Source organism: Mus pahari, chromosome 4, assembly GCF_900095145.1.
Source record: "Mus pahari chromosome 4, PAHARI_EIJ_v1.1, whole genome shotgun sequence".
Classification (NCBI taxonomy): Eukaryota; Metazoa; Chordata; class Mammalia; order Rodentia; family Muridae; genus Mus; species Mus pahari.
The window spans coordinates 8,168,928-8,184,586 of record NC_034593.1 but is presented as its reverse complement, the minus strand read 5'-3'; the positions used below and the strand labels follow the sequence as shown (position 1 = coordinate 8,184,586).

At 35.0% G+C, this 15,659-nt stretch overlaps 1 pseudogene; it reads right to left on the bottom strand.

Annotated features, from left to right (window-relative positions):
* The window catches only part of LOC110320197, a 155,460-nt pseudogene extending 140,252 nt beyond the window's left edge, over positions 1-15,208 (bottom strand).
* Between the last annotated feature and the right edge of the window lie 451 nt (positions 15,209-15,659).

Here is a 15,659-nt window from a genome sequence, read left to right as displayed (position 1 = left end):
AAAAAAAGAAGTCAGGTGTAATTCTAATTAGTATGTTACCTGGACTTTTTCCTTTGCTGCCACCTAGTTGGTGTTCTATAAGCTTCTTATATGATCATAGGCATCTCTTTTATTTTTGGTTGGGAAAGTTTTCTTGTATGTTTTGGTGTAAATAGTTTCTGGTACTTATTGCTGAGTCATTTCATCTTCTTCTATTCCTATTATTTTTAGGTTGGGTCTTTTCATAGTATCCCAGATTTCCTGGATACTTTGTTTCAGAAATATTTTAGTTTTAATATTTTCTCTGAATATACCAATTTCTTCTGTTGTGACTTCTGTACCTGAGATTCTCTTTTCCATTTATTGGTGATGCTTACATTTGTTTCTATATCCAGAGTTTCTTTAGTTTGTGTTTACTTTATCGTTTCTATTTCCATGTCTTGAATAGTTTTATTTATTTCCTTCATCTATTTTTGTTTTCCTGTATTTCTTAAGATATTTATTTGTTTCCTCTTTCAAAGCCTCTGTCTGCTTGACTGTGTTTTCTTGTATTTCTTTAATGTATCATTTGTATCCTCTTTAAAGGCCTCCACCATATTTATAAGATTGAATTTAATGTCACTTTCTTGCGTTTTAGTTGTGTTAGGATATCCAGGGCTTACTCTGATAGGGTAGCTGTGTTTTGAAGCACATATTCATATTGCCCTTTTTGGTTGTTGTTGATTGTACTCTGTTGAGGTCCTTCAGCCATCTGGGTAGCTTTAGTACCCCAATGTTCCAGTTGTAGTGGGTATTGGGTGGAGGCCTAACATCAATGATCATGGTGTGGCTGACCTCTGATCGGTAGGTAGGTATCCTTGGGCTGTATGGTCCTGGATCAATAGGTCTGATGAAGGTGGATGAGAGGTGCCAGGAAAATTGAGGTCTGCAAGGATAACAGGTGGCTCGGGTTAGCTGTGGAGTACCCCAATGGACTCAGTGGGTAGGAAAAATGGGTGCAGGAAAGGAAACTAATGTGTGTGCTTCCTTGTACACAGGTCTGATGAAGTGGTAGAGAGTTGGTAGGATAGTGGAGGTCCATGCAGATAGCAGTTGTCTCAGGGAAGTTGGGAATGCCCCCTTGACTCTGTAATAATTAATTCTTAAGGCTACAGAATTCACAATTTAATTTTCTTCCTTCCTTCCTTCCTTCCTTCCTTCTTTCCTTCCTTCCTTCCTTCCTTCCTTCCTTTCATTTTCTTTATTTTTTTCAATACAGAGTTTCCCGGTATCACCCGCTGACCTGGAACACATTCTGTAGACCAGGCTGTTCTGGAATTCAGATAACCATCTGGCTCTGCCTTCTGGGTACTGGGATTAAATGCTTATGCCACCATTCTGGCTAAATTCTGCTTCTTAAACTGGTTTTGTTTTTTGAAATTAGCTCCTAAAGACAGACTTAAATGGTATATGTTATTTCAAATATATCATGCTATAATAAATGCCTGGAATGCAAAAATAAAAATACCACTTATATAAGGTAAAAGTTTGCATTGTCATTATATTGAAGAAATACTGTATGTTTGGCAATTAATGCTTGGGTTTTGATTTTTCCTGATTTTACAGTGTAAAATAAAGTCAACAGTTCTATAGTCTATTTATATAGCAGACACATCTTTGCCTTCCAAGACTCATTCCCCAGCATTACAACAGAATATATAGAAGTATGAAAAACATTCTAATGGAATTAGAATTCCAATAAAAATTAGTATCAATTGTATACTTTAAAGGGAAAGAGATATTAGTTTTATGTAAATATACCAATTAAAACAAAGAGCTTCAAATCTATTTACATAAAGTAGTAAACAAATATTTTTGAAATTTAATTCATTTATTGAAATTAAAGCAAAGTACAACAATGACGCAGTATATAACACACTTGATGACAGCCATAATTTTTACTAATGGATGTTGATTGATGTCCTGAGCAATGGTACATCTCTCACATTATCTTTACTCCTCTATATATTTAAGCTAGGCAAATATACATGTATATATTTAAAATCACCCCAGTAATTGCTTGCTGATGGTGGCCTGCATACTATTTTAGCTTCAACATATTTGATTTTTAATTATCTTTCTAGAAAATTTCTGACACATGTTCACAATGTGATTTTCATGCAATTATTTTTCATGAATTATCATTCGTCATGATTTAAGGTGGAAAACTGCATTGCACAAGAGGAGCCTAAGCTTCCAGGACAAAGGAAGAGAGGCTGCACTATTATTTAGAGAAATGTAGCCACCACTCAGTTTATTCTGAAGGAATCTTGATCTTCTACTTACTGTGATTGACTAAACTTTTGGTTTTCTGAGCAGCTAGAAATTTATATTGCCTTGAAATTGGATATTGAATGTTACCTTCTTATATCATCGACGAATATCATCGACGAATTTAGAAAAATATTTGTAGCTGCTTACAGTAAAATACTGAGTCCTACTTAGCGTAAAGATCAAGCATCGTTCATCAACTCCTCTCCCCTTGTAAACTGTCCCCAGAGTCTAGTGAGGTATATTGATTTATTGAGGAACATTGTAATACCAGTAATGTTATGATCTATTTTAATTGACATATGTTTTATTAAGTCAATTTTTACTATTCTGAAATTAAACTGTCAATAATTTAATCTACAAATATACTTTCAAAGCAAATAAGTATAAGAAAAAATATATAAAGCAAGCCAAGGCAATCTACAATCAATTAATCTTTCTGAAATATAGAAAATGCTTTAAGAAAATTCCACAAGGACCTTAGAGGGAATATGATGTATACATTTGTAGGAAAGTCACCAAAATAAGGTTGTAACAAATGAGGCAAATAGAAGTATGGTGTACTTGGAACTAGATTATAACATGCTTCTCTAAAGGTAAGTAAAAAATGAGTACTGCAAAGTAGATCTTATTTTATTTGCTTTTCCTTGAAAATAAATCATTTCCCCAACTGTAAATAAAAATCTACATTCTAGGATCATCAAAAGAGCAACAGATTGAGTATTAATATTAAATAAGGCTTCTTAAATACAGAGGCTGTCAGTCTCTAATAAAATTCAAGTTATATAGTTTCATGTATTCAAAAATTTATTAATTCAAGTTAAGCACACATATCCTCAGGAGATTAGGTATAGTGGTTGTTATCTCACAGTATAACCAAGACAAACAAACCAAACCAATGTACAAGAAAATCATCTAATTCTTCATCCCACAGTATTTTAAAGTCTATACTGAGATATGAAACACACAAAAAACAAATACAAAAAATTCCTAGCCTGTATCATAACAGATGCTTAATGAATGAAAAATTAAGTGGGTTATCAATAAAAAATTTCAATTAATAATGTTTCCTTAAAAGAAGTAAATGTAAAACCAAACAGAGGTTTTATATGATCAGGAAGCTAAGGATAAATCAGACATGGAAGAATGTGCAGAGGGAACCAATGGCTTTTGATTATAACTTAATCCTAAAGATAAGTAGATGGAATGGCTGTTAAATATGAAGTTATTCAAATAAGCAAACAATGCAGAAATAACTGTAGCTCTGGACAAACCTTCAATATGCTTTATTTATTAAAAAATGGAGTGGACATCTTATTCATGATATACTTTGAGAGATTTTCACTATGTACAGAATACATGTGAAACTTGAAAGAAATCCTTCTCTTCCTTTAATATATATTAATATATGTTAATATATATTCCTTTAAATATATATATATATATATATATCCTTGATTATTCTGTTTGTTGAGTTTATTAATGCATATTATAAAATTCTCCTCAACATATTCCTTTACTTATTTATATAAGTACATCTCGTGAACACTCATACTTTGGGATACTGTTTTATATAGTGTAATTTTCTTGTTAAAAATATATCTGGCCACTGAAATATGTTTCAATTTAATTATATGTTGTTATTATTTATGCCTATATGAGAGAGAGAATGTATGTGTGTCTTCATGTGATTGTGTATGTTTGTGTTCTGTGACCTGCAAGGCATTGGGGTTTGACTTGACTAGACAGATAGGGAAATGGAGAAAGAGAAGCCATATGTACAAAGTATTTGGGATATGAAGGGCTGTGTGGTCTGATGGAGATACAGTAACAGCAACTAAGAAACTCAGCACATTTATTTTACACTGCAACAGCAAAGGTTAGCTTATCTCAGTAGGCAGTCTCTTTAGTGAAGCGGTCTCTGCAAGTCCTCCCATATAGTCTTTCTAACTTTCTTGTCATGATTGGCTCACTGCTCATGTTTAGAAGTCAGCAAGTTTCTTCACCTTAGCATGCACAATGGCAGGTGCATGTGTGGGCAGCTGTTTCCTGCTCTGCTGTCCTCTCACACTGTCTGGAATCTCCTCATTTCCAAACACTCAGCACGTTTTCAATCCCCTTGCACATTAAGTTTCACTAGCCTGTATTTTGTAGTGACTAGAATTCAATAGACTTCAGAGGAGCAAAGTAAATCTAGGGCTCATTGTTTCTGCCCTAGATACAGAGAATTTATTCATCCCATTTTTTGCCTTGTGAAGGCTCAGATGATGTTGCTGAATGAAACAACACAAACACACACACTCACACACACTTATATCACACATATATTTGTGTAAATTTGTATACACACATTTGTGTATACACATATACACTCATATCATATCACATGCACACACACACATAAAACCATATATCACACACACACATACATACACAAACATACTTATACCACACACACACACTTATATTACATACATTCTTACATGGCACATACACAAATATACACACATACCACATCATATGCACACACACTTAAATCCATATATCACACACACCCACAACACACACAAGCACATATAAATACACACATAACCCATACATACACATGAATACACACATACACACTGCACGTACACACACATGCATGCACATACATACACTCAAAACACATACACACACACACACACACACACACACACACACACATACATATGTCTCCTGTCATGCTTCAGAATAATTAACAATGTATTTTTTACTAAATAAATACAAGAATTAATGTCGATAATTTCATTTTGTTACTTTTAGAAAAGATTCATATAAAGTGAAAAACATTTGTATTTTTGATAATAAAATTGAGATATTTATAAGATAACATCCACAATATAGTCTTAAGGGGGTTATATAAGGATATTGAAGTTATCATTTGATATCAGTCACAATAAATTCTTATACAATAGATTATACAAGAACTCAAAATAAAGAAATGATGCTGTCGAGTAAATTCTGGGGAATACCCTCTTGGTTCTTTTCACTCTTAAGAAGTTCCTCATAGCAACTATATACACTTACCTTAATCCACTCTTGATTTGTACTAAAAGTAAAGTAGCAGATTTCCATTAAAAATGACAAGTCTATCTCAATTTACATAAATTCTATTTAAAAGTTAAAACAAATATGTAATTTATATTTCTTCATGTATAACATGAATCCGAATGGGCTAAATTTATGTTACAATATTATTATATAGAGTGTTGATCCAAAAGCGGGATTTGTAGTGATATAGACAAACTGAGCTTAGGAAGCAGATTGTTCATGCACAGATTTCTTTTCCTATTTCAAAATCAAAATTTTCTGCTAAAATTGAGCTTCAATGGAAGCAGGCTCATGCACATTTTAATGATAATAGTTTTCTTTTAACAATCAAACAAGCAGTTATTATGAATTTCACTAAATAATTTTACAGGATTTTCAAATGTATCCTAGGTTATGTATGGCTTGAGGTATATAGTTTTTGAAAAGCTGTTTCAAAAAAAAAAAAGCTGCTTCAACATTTGAAAATTTAAATTTGAAAAGGGGACAGCTATATCCTAGTAAGATAAATGTTTTAGGCATAGAATCTGTCCAGAACACAACTAGCTAGGATTCACTTACAACTTTCAACCCAGTTCTTTCTTATATCATCCATGTCTGTGCAGTGCTTGTCTACATGATAATCTTGTCAATAAAAATCTTAGGGATTAATGGCGTAAAGTAAAAAAGTCTCCTACCAGGGGATCAGATAGGCAGAAGCTTCATCTCTAACTGTTTACCCAGCCTCATCCCCAGCTCTGTAGAGTGTCTGTGGCAGCCCTTTACCCCACATTTAGTGGATCACATGGATATGCCACTCCTAACTCCCCTGCCTTCACTTGCTGTTTTATCTAAGTCCCAAATTCCAAAAGGAAGTCCTTGCTAATCCAAAGGTCATTCCTGTCAGAGCAATAAGCTGAGTGAAGATCTTGAGTTCTTCCTTTGTATCTTGAGACCCAATTCCCCAGTCTCATCCCCACCTCTGCAACAGAATACCTGCTGAAGCCTTCACTCCTCACACTCATTTCTCCTCATTCCCCACATCTTCCACTCCTAACCTCTCTACCTAATTCATTGCTTTATTGCATTCAACTACACTTCACTGTGAGAGGGAAGCAGGTATTCTGACTTTAGATCTTCCCCTCTTCTTTCCCTCCAAATCTATTGCCCCAGTTTCATTTTCAGCTCTGTAGTAGACATTCTGTGGTCAAATCACTTTACTCTCCATCCCCATTTTAAGAACGAATAGGCAAATCCTGAGGAAACACACTGCTTTCTTCCCTCCTGTGAATGTACTCTGATGCCTAGCCTATTCCAGTTCCTAAGCATTAGCTCCCAATGCACACAGACATTTAATCTGGGACTCAAAGTGACCACATATATGACTACAGGTCCATAGAAAATTTACTACCAGACAACATAGCCACCATACTTTTCTAAATTCCAGATAGGAAACAAACAAACAAACAAACAAAACCAAACAAACAAAACAACTACCCAACAAAGACAAAAATAGATATCAGCATCTAAACTAATCTTCTCAATCCCAGACATCTAGACTTAAGCATAAAAACACAGTGAATAAGAGTGAGAACAAAATGTCTCTCCTAAAAGCACAGAAGCCCTAACACAACAGGTATACCTGAAGAAAAATAAAAACAAAACAAAACAAAACAAAACAAAACAAAACTTAAATGACCTTTATGTTAGAGGTTGTTAAGGAAAAAGTCAACAAATCCCTAAAAAGAAATATAAGAAAATGCAAACAGTAAAAATAAATAAATAAATAAATAAATAAAAATAAAAAAGGATAATATTTAGGATTTTGAATAAGAACTAATACAGAGGCATGCTTTATAAACTGAATGTAAGAGACAGAAGAAAGAGTCTCAGTCCTAGAAAACCCAGTAGAAGAAATTCATATATTAGTCAAAGAACATGTAAAATCTAAACAAAACCCTGACACAGAATATGCAAGATATCTGAGGCACTATGGGAAGGTCAAATCTAAGAGTAAAAGGAATCACTGAAGAAGAAGAAGAAACATAGGGTCAATACCCCAGAAAATATTCTCATTTTCTAAAATATCATAGAAGAAATATGTCCTAACCCAAAGAAGGACACGCCTATACTAATGCCATTAAATGTGCAGAATGCAGATAGATTATAAACAGATTGAAGGGAGAAACTCCATGTGAGACATAAAGGCAAACCTATTAGAACTAAAACTGACTTCATAATGAATAATTACAAAAGCCAGAAGGGCCTCAAAAAGAGGTACTGCAAATTCTAAAAGACAGGTGTGTTAACTCAGATTTCTATCCTGAACAAAACATTCAATCAGTGTAAATGGAGGAAATACGGTATGACTTGATAAAACTAATTTTAGGGAATTTTAGTTTATACACCCAATCCTATAGAAGGTAATAGAAGGAAAATAGCAAGCTAAGGAAGTTAACTACAACCATAAAATCACAAGAAATAAATAATCACAGACCAGCGAATCAAAAGAAAGGAAGCATACACATGAACACCCACAGTATCACCATGATCACCTTCACCATTATAACCACCATCAAATGACAACAAAATAGCAGTCAGTAACCAATTGTCGCTGTTATCTCTCAAAATCAATGGTCTTGAATCCCCAGTAAAGATGTACAGACTGACAAAATGGATAGGAAAATGTGATCCATCCTTCGGAATCCAAGAAACATAACTCAGCAACAAAGACATTACCTCAGTGTAAAGGGCTAAAAAAGAATATTCCAAGAAAATGGATTTAAGACGCAAACTTGTGTAGAAATTTTGATGTAACAAAATACATCAAACCAAAACTAATCAAAAAAGTTAGGAAAAGACATCGTATACTCCTCAAATGAAAAAAAAAAAAATCCACCAAGATGACATTTTAATTCTTTATCTATTCCCCAAACATAAAACATATTGAAGTTTGTAAAAGAAGCACTAATACACTTTAATTCACATATTGACCATCACACACTGACAGTAAGAGACTTCAGTACCCCACTCTCATCAATAGACAGGTCATCCAAAATAAAAATACATAGATAAATCATGGAAATAATATATGTTGCAAAACAGAGACCTGAGATTTATTTAAAGAATATTCACCTAAAGAAAAAGAATATACTTTCTCAGAAACTCATACAATTTTCTTCAAAACTGACCACATATGTGGACACAAAGCAAGTCTCAACAGATTCAAAAAATTGATATAAGTGCCTACATCCTATCAGACCCCCACAGAGTAAAGCTCGATATCATCAACAAGAACAGAAACAAGAGAAAGCTTATAAATTCATGGAAACTGAAAAGGTCTCTACTAAATGAAAAATGAGGCAAGAGAGAAGTAAAGAATGATAGAGCTGTAGAGATGGATCAGTGGAAGGAAGGAAGAAGGAAATTAAAACCTTTCTTGAAAGAAAATGAATAGGCAGCATACCCATTCTCATGGAACATAATCAAGATGGTTATAAAAGGCAAGTTCATAGCACTAAGCGCAAACAATTAAAAAAAGAACTGTAGAGATTTTATAGTAGCAACATAGTAGAACACCTGGCAATTCTAGAACAGAGAGAAGATAGCAAGAAATATTAAAACTAAGAGCAGAAAAAAAAAATACCAACAAAGAAAACATTACAAAGAATGAATGAAGCAGAGTTGGTTCATTTAGAAAATCAGCAAGATGGACAATGCTTATCCAAACTAAATTAAATGCAGAGAGAGAATATCCAAATTAATACACTTGGAATCAAAAGCCAAGATATAACAAGGTATACCAATGACTTCTAAAGAATAATAACAACATAATTTAAAAAAATCTTTACTCCAACAAATTAGAAAATCTATAAGAAATGTGTATTTTACTTGATATGAAGCACTTACCATAGTTAAATCAAGATGAAATAAACAACTTAAAGAGACTTAGAGAACTTGAAATAGTCACTAAAATATCCCAACCAAACGTAGCCCAAGGCCATGTGGATTTAGTGTAGAATTATTCCAGATTTCAAAGGAGAATTAATGCTAGTAACTCTTCAAGTTATTCACCAAAATAGAAACAGGGAAGGAAATAAAAGCATTCCCCAATCCTCTTATGAGACCATATTTACCTTCATATCAAAACACATAAAAGTTCAACAATAAAAAGTATTAGAATAATTATACTTATGAATATAGATGCACAAATATTCCTTAGCCATCAGGGAAATGAAAATCAAAATTACTTTGAGATTCTATCTATACCTGTCAAAATCATTAAAATCAGTATCATAACCGACAGCTCAGGCTGTTTATGGTCTAAAGAGGACATGTCTCCATTGATTGTGGTAGTGAAAACTTGTACACCCAATATGAAAATCTTTATGGTCATTCCTCAGAAAGTAGAACATCAATCTACCTCAAGATCCAGCTACAGATCTCCTCATTATATGACCAAAGGATATTTCACCCTACCACAGAGGTCACTTCTACCATGCTCATTGCATCTCTGTTCATAATAGCCAGAAATTGAAAACATCATTGATGTCCCTCAACTAAAGGATTGTTAAACAAAACATGGTATACTTACAGATGGGATATAATGGTAACTCAGGCATTAAAAAATAGTCTTGAAATTACAGGCAAATATCATTCTGAATAAGATAATCCAGACCTAGAAAGATAATATCTCTTTCTAATTATGTATTTTCTTATATAGATATTTGCCATTAAGTAAATGATAACAAAGCTACAATTTGTAGACCTGAGTGTTTAGGTATAGAGGAAGGGACTAGGGCAGATATATAACTCTCCATAGGAAGGTAAAATAGGTTAGATTTTATGGGTAAACTTGGGGTAGTGGACACTGGTAGAAGAAAATCAGCAGTAGGAAGGGAGATAATGTTAAGGAAAGGAATGTGGGGAGAAATAGGCAGAATTGAGGGGCATTTATAGAATTGTATGGAAAGCTAGCACTGTGGAAACTTACTAAAATATATGAAGATGTTCTTCATGAAGTCTCCACATAATGAGGGAGAGGGAATCAAAACTTTCTATTTCTTGTCACTAAATGAAGCATCTAGTACTGGGCTGATTCATATAGATTTGAGTTGATAGCCAAAGAGGTAATATGAAAATCTCTCCCCAAGCCCAACTGCTGCCAAGACAATGGTTTGCTTTGTACAGACTTATAACAATGTCCTATTGTCAAAGACAATACCCAAACAACTTACTAAACATGAAGAGCTGAGCTAGTGCCTACATAGAATCTTTTTTGATACAGGAAGGTACTCTTAAGGCTATCAAATGATAAATCTAAAACTATCCAAGTCACAAAACCTCAAAATATTCTAGGTCAATAGTGGCAAAAGCTTATGGGAATAACCAAAAAGTGTTCAATTTGACATGAAATCTACTCCATGAGAAGGGTCCCATATCTAACACTATTTGATTACCAAAAGTAAGAAACTTATAGACCTACTGTAAAGCTATATACTGCTGGTCAAACATAAAGTTATAACAGGACTCCTAATTGTATCATGCTATAGATACAACTTGTATCACAGACAGGGTCTTATTCAGCCAACATAAGAGATGTTTCCCACTGGAGCAGAGGGGGACAAATATAGAGACCCAAAACCAGATATTATACACACAGAAAGAGACTTTGGAACACAAAGCTTTAAGTGTGATTTCTTATTAAATTTCCTGCCCTCAGAACTCAGTTAACCCCACAAGAGGAGAAGTCAAAAACAGTGTAAGAGCCAGAGAGGAGGAAGAATACAGGAGAACAAGGGTATCTAAATCTAAGGAGCAAAGTTCACATTAATTCAGAGACTGAAGCAGAAAACATAGAGCCTACACCTAAATTTATCAGGTCAGAGAATATATATATATATATATATATATATATATATATATATATATATATATATAAAATCTCTATCTTTCAGTTTAGTACTTTTATAAGACTCCTTAGTGTGTGAATAAATGGGTCTCTGATTCTTGTTCCTACTGTTTGGGCACTATTCCTTCTGTTGGGTTGCCTTGACCAAATTTGATGTAATGATTTTTGTTTTATCTTATACTGTTTTATTTTGTTATGTTGTATTATTGTTGTCTCTTAGAAATCTGTAGATTTACAATGAAAGACAGAAATGGAGTGGATCCAGATGGAAGGAGAGGTAGGCAGGTCATGAAAGGAATAGGAGGAAATGTTTAATCAAGATATCTTTGATTGGAAAAAGATATATTTTCAATAAAAGGGGAAATAAAGTAAATGGATTTCTAACAGAAAAAATGTAAATGTGTTTCTTGTTGACAGCAAATAGATGGACTTTGTTTCTTGAGCAGTTTAGTTAGATTGTATACTGAAAAAAAAAAGAAATGAGGTTACTGCATCCATGAAGTTTCTACAACATGATCACCTGCATAATGTTGATATAAGATCTACTTGTTAACATAAGCTGCTCTCCAGGACACATTATTAGTTTACTACTTGCAATGCGCTGGTTAACATTTACCCCTAGAGGATATGTAATATGTAATGACAATCAGACTCAGTAAATTGTCTCTATGTGTGTATAAATATAGTTAACCATAATACACATAGAAACAGAAGTTGTAAATTTGAGAAAGTGTGACAAAATAGTGTGTAGAAATAATGTAAATATGGTATACTTGTTGTGCCAAATTATCAAAATTTAAAATTGAAATTGAAATTAAAATCTGAAAATAACATTTATTTTAGAATTTCTAAATTATATTTTAGAGAACAAGGGACCTCCAATATCCTGGAATATCTTTTTTTTCAAATAGCTGAAGCTCAATACTTTCAAATCAACTAAATATGGGAGAAGTTCAAGCTCTAGAAATAATACTCTTAGTACAAACTGGCTCAGATTATATTTTTGTTTCATCTACTCATTTGTCTACTGAATAAATATAACTAAAATATTTGTGTGTTTCAGTTACTTTCTACATAAAATAGAGTTCCCTAGTGAACTGTCATGCCACTGCATTATGTAGGAAAATATGGACCCATACTCCACTTTATACATTGGTGTTACATAAACTTCTTTTCAGGAACCATAAAGAAATGTGCTCTTATTCCAGAGAAGGAACCAATAAGAGATCAAAGAAACAATCCCTTCTTCCCAGTCCTTTCTGCTGGGGCAGAGTTTTAGCTGGTCTGTTTCCCTGAAGACACTATGTACTGACCCATCTCAGAAGATACGCTGAACTCAGAGCGGTTTGGCAACTGATACCACAGCCTGACATACCAGGAAATCTGGTGCACGCACGGCAACTGAGCAACTGATAACCAGCTTCTTCGCTCTCCTGAAGATACCACAGTTAGAAGGCATCCCAGGAGCTAATCTATACACATGGCAACAGACACAACAGTTTGAAGGCCTCCCCTGGAATCAGTAGCATGCAGTACAACTGACCCAACAGGCTGAAAGCTTCCCTGGAGTTTTACTGCACACAGTGAAATAGAAACCACAGTCTGTAGGTTCCCCTGGAGAAGTTTCGGAAAGATAAAGAATTCAATGCCCACACATAAATGTAATAAAAGCAGTTTACTGCAAACCAACAAACAGTATCAAATTAAATGGAGAGATAGTTGAAGCAATCCCACTAAATTGGTCACAAAACAAAGGTTACCCACTCTTCCCATATCTACTTAGTATAGTATTTGAAGTGCTAGCTAGAACAATAAAATAACAAGATCAAGGTGATACATATTGACAAAGAAGAAATAAAGGTATCACTATTTGGAGATGGCATGATAGTATATATAAGCAACCCCCAAAATTCTGCCAGAGAACTTCTCCAGCTGATAAGCAACTTCAGCTAAGTGGCCTGATAAAAGATTAAAATAAATCAATAGCCATCCTTTATAAAAATGATAAACAGGCTGAGAAAGAAATTAGGAAACATCTACCTTCTCAATAACTAAAAATAATATAAAATACCTTAGTGTAACTAACAAAACAAGTGAAAGACCTGTATGACTTCAAGTCTTTCAAGAAAGAAATCGAAGATATCAGAATATGGAGAGATCTCCCATGCTTATGCATTGGCAGAATTGATATAGTAAAAATGGCCATATTACCAAAGGCAATATACAGATATAATTAAATCCCTATCAAAATCCCAACACAATTCTTCAAAGACATGGGAAGAGAAATTCTCAAATTCATCTGGAAAGGCAAAAACCCAGAAGAGAGAAAACAATTCTTAACAGTAAAAGAATGGCTGAGGCTATTCCTATTCCCATCCCTTATCTCAAGATTTACTACAGAGCAATAGAGATTAAAAACTGCATGTTATTGGTACAGAGACAAATACATTGATCACTGGAACATAATTGAAGACCCAGAAATAAAACCACACACTTATGGAAACTTGATTTTTGACAAAGAAGCCAAAAATATACAATGGAAGAAAGAAAGCATCTTCAATAAATGGTGCTGGTCTAACTGGCTCTCTGTATGTAGAAAGATGAAAATAGACCCATATTTGTCACCTTGCACAAAACTCAAGTCCAAGTAGATCAAGGACCTCAACATAAAACCAGATACACTAAATCTAATAGAAGAGAAAGTGGAAAAATCCTCGAACTCATTGGCACAGAGGCAAATTTTCTAAACAGAACTCCAATAACTCAAGTTGTAAAATCAAGAATTGAAAAACGGGTCCTCATGAAACTGGAAAGCTTCTGTAAGGGAAACAACATAGTCAATAAGACAAAATGGCAGCCTACAGATTGGGAAAAAAAAAATCTTCACTAACTCCACATCTGATAGAGGGCTACTATAAAAAATATGTAAAGAACTCAAGAAGCTAAGCACCAAAAAACCAAACAATCCAATAAAAAGGGGGGAGGGGTACAGAACTAAATTGAGAATTCACAACAGAGGAATCTTGAATGGCAAAGAAACACCTAAAGAAATGTTGAAAGTCCTTAGTGATCAGGAAAATATGCAAGTCAAAATGATCCTGAGATTCCACCTTACACCAATCAGAATGGCTAAAATCAAAACCTTAGGTGACACCACCTGTTGACCAGGATGTGGAAAAAGACTCCTACTTTGCTGGTGGTATTGAAAACAGGTACAATCACTCTGGAAATAAATCTGGAGGTTCATCAGAAAATTGGAAATAGATCTACCTGAAGATCCAGCAATACTACTCTTGGGAATATAGCCAAAAGATGTCCCACCATGCCACAGGTAATGTGTTCCACTGTGTTCATAGTGGCCTTGTTTTGATAGCCAGAAGCTGAAAACAACCCAGTTTCCCACAACAAAAGAATGGATACAGAAAATGTGGTTTATTTACGCAGTGGAATACTACTCAGGTATTAAGAATCAGGACATTCTGAGTTTTGCAAGCCTATGGATGGAACTGGAAAATATCATCCTGAGTGAGGTAACTTAGACCTCACTAATAAGTGGATATTACCTCCCCCCAAAGAATACCCAAGATACAGTCCACAAATTTAAAAGCCCAAGTTCAACAAATTTAAGAGCCCAAGTGAGGATGCCTCAGTCCCACTTGGGAAGGAGATCAAAGCAATCACAAGGGTGGAGGGAGGGAAAGTGGACAGAAGGGGAGTAGTTGGGTGTTGGTGTCTCCCACCCCCATTAACCACGCCCCCTCCAGCAGGAATAGCAGAGTGCTACCCAGTTCGCCCGGACCGCCCACCATCGCCCCGACTGCCCACCATCGCCCGGACCGCCCACCATCGCCTGGACCGCCCACCATTGCCCGGACCGCCCACCATCGCCCGGACCGCCCGGGCAATGGACCGCCCACCATCGCAAGAACTGCCCGCCATTGCGAGAACTGCCCGCCACCATAAAGACTGCTCATCATCGCGAGAACCGCCGTGGCAACTAGAGGACTCAGGGGCATGCTGGGAACTCTTCCTTGTACTTAAGCCAGTTCAAAGAATAAAAATCTGGGCCTTGATCAGAAGTTTTGTCAGGGCCCCATGTTTCTTTTCGCAGCCCTGTTCCTTTGCAGGAGTTCCCGTCCTCCAGTTCGGATCCAGGCTACAGTGTTTCTGGAGGTAGAACCACACATTTGGCGCCCCTTTATATTATTAATTTCACAGATGACGTTTTGATAGCGGGAAAGGACTCTTAGGAATTACTTTTATGTTTCAGAGACTTACAACAGGCCTTAGCTGCTAAGGGGCTACAATTAGCTCCTGAAAAGGTACAGACCCANGATCCTTATAACTATCTAGGTTTTAGACTCACAGACCAGGCTGTTCTCCCCCAAAA